The following is a 9514-nucleotide window of genomic DNA, read 5'->3' as shown; positions in this document are numbered from 1 at the left end:
TCCACTTTGGTGGTGGCACACTGTAGAGTATATGTTGATAGAAGTTGAAGTATAACACTGTAGTATACATGGGAAAACACCCCAAATATTTGTGTATTTCCAATATGAGGGAATAAAAAATGTGCTGCTTTTCTCCTTAGTTGTAAAAATTATTTTTTTTCCAATTCAAAAAATAGAAAAACTCAATATTAAATGTTATGAGTCTTAAGAGGGCAAAAAAAAATCATCTAATGTTCCTAGCAAAAACAGGTTTTATTACAATGTAAAAATTGAGTTTCACTAGGGATTTTATCTCTGGAAAGGAAATTGCGACCAAATAAAATTAGGTAGTGCCAAAATTACCTATGATTCCAAACCAATATATACTGAAATAGGTTTAATTTAAAACAGAAAAAAAGACAAACATGCTCAGTATCTTACTCTCAGGTAATTTTTTCTCTCTGTCTTCAGAAGTATTCTATATAACATTCATCTAGCCAATTTGATTGGCTATTTTAAATTTCAAGGTAGCATACTGGTCCTGGAAACAATTGTGAGACTATGATTTACTCTAATCACTTATTACTGTGTGCATGCTCACTAAGTCACTTCAGTAGTGTTCAACTCTCTGCCACCCCATGGACTGTAGCCCACCAGGCTCCTCTGTCCATGGGATTCTCTAGGCAAGAATACTGGAGTGGGTTGCCATGCCCTCCTTCAGGGGATCTTCCTGACTCAGGGATCAAACTTGCATCTCTTATGTCTCTTACATCTCCTGTATTGGCAGGCGAGTTATTTACCATTCCTGCCACCTGGGAAACCAATCACTTATAACTAAATATAGTTAAATCTCTGAAGATTGGGAATAATTTTTCTTTTCTTTTTATTTTTGGAGTTTATTTTCAGCAAAGATCACTATTAATAGGTTAAAAAATTTTACCTCCATTTCACAGAGTACACAGGGTACAGAAAATCCTGGATTATGGATTTCTATTGTTTGGGCTTGAGACCCCCACTATTTTCATCTTCTATTGTTTCATCTTTACTCTGCCTCTCACAGAAAGAGTGGGCTTCAGACTCTATCTCCCTGGAGCTCCCTATAGATCTGGTTTCTGATTCAACCGAGGTTTATGTTACTGTTTGGGGCAAGTTAGAGATTCTTGATCAAAAAGGAAAAAAGAGGCCAGAGGCTGTCAAGGTGTGGAGTAAGGTGTGTTTTGTGGACTTATTTATTTGTTTTTTTAAAGGTGTAATGGGCATATAACATTATATGAGTTTCAGGTGTGCAACATAATGATTCATTTGTATACATATTGTGAAATGATCACCACAGAAAGGCGATCACAATACATAATTAAATTTTTTCCTTTTTTTTTCCCTGTGTGAGCACTGTTAGTATCTTCTCTCTTACATGAGTTCTAAGTCACTTCAGTCGTGTCTGACTCTCTGCAACCCTATGGACTGTAACCCTCCAGGCTCCTCTGTCCAGGCAAGAATACTGGAGCGGTTTGCCATGCCCTCCTTCAGGGCATCTTCCTGACCCAGGGATCAAACCCACATTAGTTATGTCTCCCGTATTGGCAGGCAGGTTCTTTACCACTAACCCTACCTGGGAAGCCCATAAAGCCTATTTAAATATGCCAATTTTCTATACCTTTATCACAACTCCATCAATTTTTATATCTTTAGTTTTCATTAGGATCTCATCAACAAGTTTTGGTCTTGGAAGAGGGGTTTTAAAAGGCCTTTTTTTTTCTTTTTGTTCTCTATTTTACCTACTTTTTATAAAAAGTTCTGGGATCCCCAGAGTAGGGTTTAAGCCAAGGAGGTCAGGCTCCTTGGCCTAACTGTCCCAAATAATTGTTGTTCAGATATCTCAGTGTAAATTTTTCTAGCTCCTTAATTATAAAACTGAGTTCAGTTCAGTTGCTCAGTCGTGTCTGACTCTTTTCGACCCCATGGACTGCAGCACACCAGGCCTCCCTGTCCATCACCAACTCCTGGAGTTTACTCAAAGTCATGTACATTGAGTCAGTGATGCCATCCAACCATCTCATCATCTGTTATCCCCTTCTCCTCCTGCCTTCAATCTTTCCCAGCATCAGGGTCTTTTCAAATGAGTCGGCTTTTCACATCAGGTGGTAAAAGTATTGGAGTTTCAGCTTCAGCATCAGTCCTTCCAATGAATATTCAGGCTGATTTCCTTTAGGATGGACTGGTTGGATCTCCTTGCAATCCAAGGGACTTTCAAGAGTCTTGTCCAACACAACAGTTCAAAAGCATCAATTCTTCAGTGCTCAGCTTTCTTTATAATCCAGCTCTCACATCCATACATGACTACTGGAAAAACCATAGCTTTGATTGGATGGACCTTTGTTGGCAAAGTAATGTCTCTGCTTTTTAATATGCTGTCTAGGTTGGTCATAGCTTTTCTTCCAAGGAGCAAGCCTCTTTTAATTTCATGGCTGCAGGCACCATCTGCAGTGATTTTGGAGCCTGAAAAAATAAAGTCTGTCACTGTTTCCCCATCTATTTGCCATGAAGTGATGGGACCAGATGCCATGATCTTCATTTTCTGAATGTTGAGTTTTAAGCCACCTTTTTCACTCTCCTCTTTCACTTTCATTAAGAGGTTCTTTAGTTCTTCTTTGCTTTCTGCCATAAGGGTGGTGTCATCTGCATATCTGAGGTTATTGATATTTCTCCCGGCCATCTTGATTCCAGCTTGTGCTTCATCCAGCCTAGCATTTCTCATGATGTACTCTGCATATAAGTTAAATAAGCAAGGTGACAATGTACAGTCCTGACTTACTCCTTTCCCTATTTGAAACCAGTATGTTTTTCCATGTCCAGTTCTAACTGTTGTTTTCTTACCTGCATACAGATTTCTCAGAAGGTGGATCAGGTGGTCTGGTATTATTGCCATGTTGTGAAGAATTTTCCACAATTTGTTGTGATCCACACAGTCAAAGGCTTTGGCATAGTCAATAAAGCAGAAATAGATGTTTTTCTGGAACTCTCTTGCTTTTTGATGATCCAGTGGATGTTGGCCATTTGATCTCTGGTTCCTCTGCCTTTTCTAAAACCAGCTTGAACATCTGGAAGTTCACAGTTCACGTACTGTTGAAGCCTCACTTGGAGAATTTTGAGCATTACTTTGCTAGCATGTGAGATGAATAGAATTGTGTGGTAGTTTGAGCATTCTTTGGCATTGCCTTTCTTTGGGATTGGAATGAAAACTGACCTTTTCCAGTCCTGTGGCCACTGCTGAGTTTTCCAAATTTGCTGGCATATTGAGTGCTGCACTCAATAAGTATATAATTGAAAGCTGAGGTAAATAGAGCTAACTTGTTTGACTCTTAATGTTGGGGACCAGTAAGGGGTCCCATTTGGCCCATTAAATCTATTCTCTAAACCACTTTCAAATATATAATACAGTATTACTAATTATAGTCACCATGCTGTACATTATGTAGCCATGACATTTACTTTATAACTGAAAAGTTTGTACCTTTTGACCCCCTTCACACTTTTCACCCACTTCCTACTCCCTGCCCTCTGGTAGTCCCCAATCCATTCTCTGTATCTATGAGCTTGGTTTTGTTTGGTTGGTTGCCTTTTTAGAATTCACATGTATGTCAGACCATACAGGGAATGGTTTTCTTAGGAACTAATTTACGGTAGTTTCAACACTGATCTTTCAGTAATATCCCTTTCCTCACGTATTTTGTTGTTGTTATTTCGTGATTAAAAAACACAACAAAATTTACCATCTTGACCATTTTTAAGTGTACACTTGTGTTAACTGTATGATTTATTGGGCAACACATCCCTAGAACTTTTTTATTGTGCAAAACTGGAACTATATCTGTTAAATAGCAACTCCCCATTCCCTTCTTTGTTTACTCCCTGACAACCACCATTATATTTTTTGTTTCCAAGAGGGTGACTACTTTAGATACCTTTTATCAGTGGAATCATGCAGTATTTGTCTTTTTGTGATGGGCTTGTTTCACTTAACATAATGTCTTCAAGCTTCATCTATATTGTGGAATATGGTAAGATTTCTTTCTTTTTTAAGGCTGAATAATGCTACGTAGTATATACTGCATTTTCTCTATCCATTCATTTGTCACTGGACATTTGGGTTGCTTCCACTTTTTGACTATTGTAGCTAATACTGCAATGAATGTGGGAGTGCAAATATCTCTTCAAGATCTTATTTTCAATTATTTTTGATATATACCCAGAAATAAAATTACTGGATCATAAGGTACTTCCATTTTTTTAATTTTTTGAGGAACTTCCATACTGTTTCCTATAGCAGAATGATGCCATGAGATTTTGTGGGAAAATATGGTGGCTGTCTGTCTTATGCTGTTGGGAAGGAAAACTTTCCTCTTCTTCCCTTCTAGGTACTATGGCTGGTCTAATAATTACATTGACATAAGACAGATTAACAGGCTTCCCTGGTGGCTCAGGCAGTAAAAGATCTGCCTGCAATGCAGGAGACCCAGGTTTGCTCCCTGGGTTAGAAAGATCCACTGGAGAAGGAAATGGCAACCAACTCCAGTATTCTTGCCTGGAGAATCCCATGGACAGAGGAGCCTTGCAGGCTATAGAGTCAGACACAACTGAGCAACTAACACTTTCACTTTTCAAGACAGATTAACAAGAGAAAAACAAATTTAATTTAGTTTTATATGTATGGGATCCCCAAAGATATGAGGCTTAAAGAAACTGGCAAAAGCAGACAACTTTTATACCTTTTAGACAAAGAAAACAATAAATTTGTGAAGAATTGATAAGGTGAAGTTTGGGATTGGAATAACAAATTAGCAAGGAAGTAACAAAGTTTGTTTATAGAGTCTTCTCAGGCAGTTCCCTATCTCTGGCTGTAAGGATACCTTCTACACTCCTGTTATAGGGAAGGTACCTTCATATGCTTTCAGGGAGACCAAGAAGGGTCAGAGTATCCTTCTTGTACTGCTGCCAAAGTGACATATTCTGTTCCCCTGCAATGCCACTTTCAGAATCCAGCTATCTACTGCAGATCTGTCACTCATTAGTCTCTGTTTATTTTCTGTTTCTTTGTATATCATCTTGCAATAAGAGGTCCCATATGCATACTTCCTGCTGTGTAACAATGTACTTCCTCCTATTGTTCATAAAACTGCCTTATGTTATAAGGATTACTCCCTAGATCTAGTGCTAATAGGTGTCTAATGGCATCAGGCTCACAGTTTTCATCTCTGTTTACATTGACTTCATACTGCCAGCACTCAAATCCATTTATGTTCCCACAGATACCACTGATGCCTTCGGTCACAAGAGATGATGAGGGGAAATTCTTTTCTGTGCCCCTAAGTGATGCTACCCAGATTAGCCTCCAAATCTCCAGCCAAAATTTCAAAGTTGTCCACATTGGAACCTCCTCTTATTCGCTGAGCTCATTTTCTGTTACTCCCTTACATGTGTACCTTTCTTTCCAGCCAAACAGGATTATTTGCTCTTCCTTAACCATATCCTATTTATTTCTGAACTGCAAGCCTTTGTCATTGCCTCTCTTTGGAGCACCTACCATCTATTAAATTTGATTCTTGCAGAACTACTAATCTTCAAGCTTTGTTCAAAGCTCATGTGAGGATGCTGACCTGAATCCCTTGCAAACATCCTCTTTTACTCCCTACCAGAAAGCCTCTGCTGCAGCCCAAATGGTCTATTCGTCTTCCCATAGCCATCCAATGCATAAGTCTACCACTGTGACTTTGTTCATGATGTTTTCTGTGTTGGAATCTTGTAGGGGAGCAAAAGAGAGTTTACCAAGTCATAAATCAAAGAGAGGTATCTGGGTACTCCAAAGAAATTCATAGTTGGGAGAATTAGGAAAGCATTTCACATAACCTTGAACTATGGATAAAATTTTAATAGGCAGGTATTGGTAGATTCCTTTTTGAGAGGGGAACTACCCTGAGCCTAGCACAGTGTCTTACATAGTAGGTACTTAATACATATTTTTGAATGAATGAATACATAAAGAATGAATGAGTCAGTGTCTGCCTATTTATCAGTGTGGTTGAGTTAATCACATAGATTTTCCCTCTATTAGGAGAGATTTGGAGCAACATAAGAGTGCTAAATGCTTGAAGGGAAATGAGGCCCTAAAAGTAGAGCTATGTCAGTGGGAGCCAAAAGCTATTCAAGCCTGAGTAGGCTTATAGTCTTGGACCTGCCCTTACCTCCTCAGGTAGGCCTCACTAAAGAGTACTCCACCTATTTGCTCTTAGCTCTAGGTATTTTCGACTTGCCCATTTTCAAACTGCTTCCCTCAGGCCTCATAAGAGAACTTTAAAGTTTTATTATGATGACTGTATCCAGAGTTCTTGCAATAATTTCCTTTGCTCAAAACTTGGAGTTCCATTCTAGTGATAATATGAGCTTGTATTTGATGTTTTCAAAGTGATTTAATATAAATCATATCTAGTGCTACTTATGTGCCTGCTTTATCATAGAAATAATCAATGATCCAAAGTTGGTATGGGAGGTAAATACTGCATGCTGGGGATGTCTTATACAACTTTATTAACAACAAATAAAGGGACTTCCCTGGTGGTCCAGTGGTTAAAGACTTTGCCTTCCAAGGCAGGGGGTGTGGGTTCAATCCCTGGTTGGGAGTGAAGATCCCACATGCCTCTCAGTCAAAAAACTAAAACATAAAACAGAAGCAATGCTGTAAAAAATTCAATAAGGACTTTAAACAACAGCAACAAATGGGCATGAAATAATGCTATGGGGCATGAAAAGAAGAATGAAATGTGGGTCTCCATTCCTTAGAATTTACTGATTCATTGTCATGAAAATGGAAAAGAAAATTCAATTGTCAAGTGACATCAGTATAGGAATTTCTAGGGCTCATTCCCTTTCAGCCCAGAAGGGGAATCCATTTGAACAGCTGTGAACAAGACTACCTTCTCAAGAGTAAAGGATTCTGGGTGAGGGATTACTATCTCTGGGTAGTAATTTATGAAGCGCAGAAATAGGAAAAGATGCACTGAGGAAGGAAACATAGATTCTCACTACTCCTGTCTCTCCTGGCCCAATCCTGAGTGGCCCAGAGCAGAGGGAGGCACCATCCCCCTGGGAGAAGGAGAGTGAAATGAGTGCCCGACTTCACTGCAAGAGTTGACCGGCACCAGCACCAGGTTGTGCAGTGGTAAAGAATCCACTTGCCAATGCAGGAGATGCAGGTTCAATCCCTGGGTCGGGAAGATCCCCTGGAGGAGGAAATGACAACCCACTCCAGTATTCCTGAGACAGCATTGGAGCTTATAAAATAAAACTGGAGATCTAGTTATCTTACCTCAAAAATGTAGACCAGCATATTAGGCATCTTCTTGTCTCTTGACGTCTACAGGGGTTTTCCTGTTACAGCATGGGGTTGATTTGCTTCTGTTCTGTTCTGACCCATGTGACCAGCCAAGGTGATGAAAAACATCTTAATAAACTTGGCAAATCTTGTGTTGGTGACTGGGAGATAAGAAAGTCTTACTCCAAATATCCTATAAGCATTATAAAACTACAGATATCTTTTAAACTGTAGCCTCTGATACCAGCTGTGAGAAAGGAACAGTCTTATTTCTTAAGAGCCATCTTGACAGCACTGAAAAGCATTGCCACCATTACTTAAGGGCAGTCTGTGATCAGCTATATAAACCAAAAGTAATGGAAGTATCCTTGCCTTCTCAAAACCAATAAACCAAATACAACACTGGCATGAATGGATATAGTAGCCATGTATATTTTAATATATAATAGAAAAATTAATATTTACCCACATTGAATAAACAGTACATAATATGAAAATAAAACAATTAAAATATTTTACTTTTTAAATTAACTTTTATTGGAGTATAATTGCTTGACAGTGCCATGCTAGCTCCCACTGCACAGCAAAGTGAATCAGCCACATGTATATACACTACTTCTTTCCAGATTTCCCTCCCACCCAGGTCACTACAGAACATTGAGCAGAGCTCCCTGTGCTATACAGCAGGCTCTCATATTAGCCATCCACTTTATATATTGTAGTGTTTATTTGTCAATCCCAATCCCCCAGTTCACCCCACACTCCTGCCTTTGGTAGTCATAAATCTGTTCTCTACATCTGTGACTCTATAAAATATCTTACTTTTTCTAGTACTACAGCAAAATCTCATGATAACCATGAATATAACTCAGTTCATGATTGGCTCCCATACTCCACTCTGGTCTCTTCTCAAGTAGGGGTGGGTTACCTTTCTGAGGTGGGCATGGGGCACTGAGGGAAAAATAAAGGTATTGAAATGAACAACCTCCATTAATAGGCGCCAAGCTGCATCTAGGAGCCAGATGGATTTTATTAGTGCAACTGGACTTTTGAAAATGGATGCCAGCTTGCTCTTCCAGATCATCAAGTCACTACATTTAACTTTTTGATAATGCAACCTTACAATTTACAAGATTGAATTTTGAACTCTGCTTGGCAGTTTATGGCAGAGACTTTTACTATACTATTATCACTGTCTCAATCTAACTACTACTGCTGCTACTATTTGCTTAGTAAGAGCTACCATATATTGAGTGCTTTCATGTGTTTCACAATCTGTGCTTTAGATGAACATCTGAATCCTTATAACAGCCTTAACGAGATAGGTAATATTACCAGAATATTATAGGCACTTTTCCCGTCTTACTGGTATAGTGGCTGTGAGAGGTTAGATAACTTTCCCACAGTCACTCAGCGATAGAGCTGGATTCAGGTCCAGAGTTTTTAATGTCAAAACCCCGGTGCTTAACAACTACTATACCACATGGTATACTTCCTTTTCTTATTGTATATTCATACTTTCTTTGCTTACAGTCCATAAGAAATCTAATTAAAAACACAAATGTAGCCAGAATGGGCCCCCCTTCTCAACCTGTTTCTTCTCTCTCTCTCTCCTCTTAACTAAAGAGAACTAGCCAAGAAGACTGCATTGCTGGGAAGCTGGGGAAGGAAGAGGACTGTCTCCACTAAGGACCTGTTTACTTTTTTAATTAACAAAGTATGAGGAGACCTTTTCTGATGTGTTTCAGGACCCAGAATGGAAATTTATGCCATTACATGCTTGTAATGGAAATGTGTTCTCTGTTTAACAACTTCAAAATGAAACACGTTATTGATGCAATATGGACCAGCAGTGTGGCCAAACACTTAACTAGAAGAAAAAAAAAAAGAAAACAATGACCCAAATGACCAAATTAGACTAAAGTTAGTTAAAGCATAAATTGGCAAAACCAAAGAAAGCTTCTAACTTTTCCCAATCAAATTAAATATAGCTGGTTAAAGATTTAATTTTCTAAATTTTAACAAAAACATCATTGCCATTTGTATATTGGTGAGAGACACTGGAGTTGTGCTCAAGTGGAATGTAACTTGCTCATATACAATCTAGGCAATAACTAGTTTCAGAATTATGCAAATATACCTACCGTGTAAGTCATTTCAAATTTGTCT

This window comes from Ovis aries, chromosome X (assembly GCF_016772045.2).
Source record: "Ovis aries strain OAR_USU_Benz2616 breed Rambouillet chromosome X, ARS-UI_Ramb_v3.0, whole genome shotgun sequence".
NCBI lineage: Eukaryota > Metazoa > Chordata > Mammalia > Artiodactyla > Bovidae > Ovis > Ovis aries.
The sequence above is the reverse complement of the archived record's forward strand: the minus strand, read 5'-3'. Positions refer to the sequence as shown.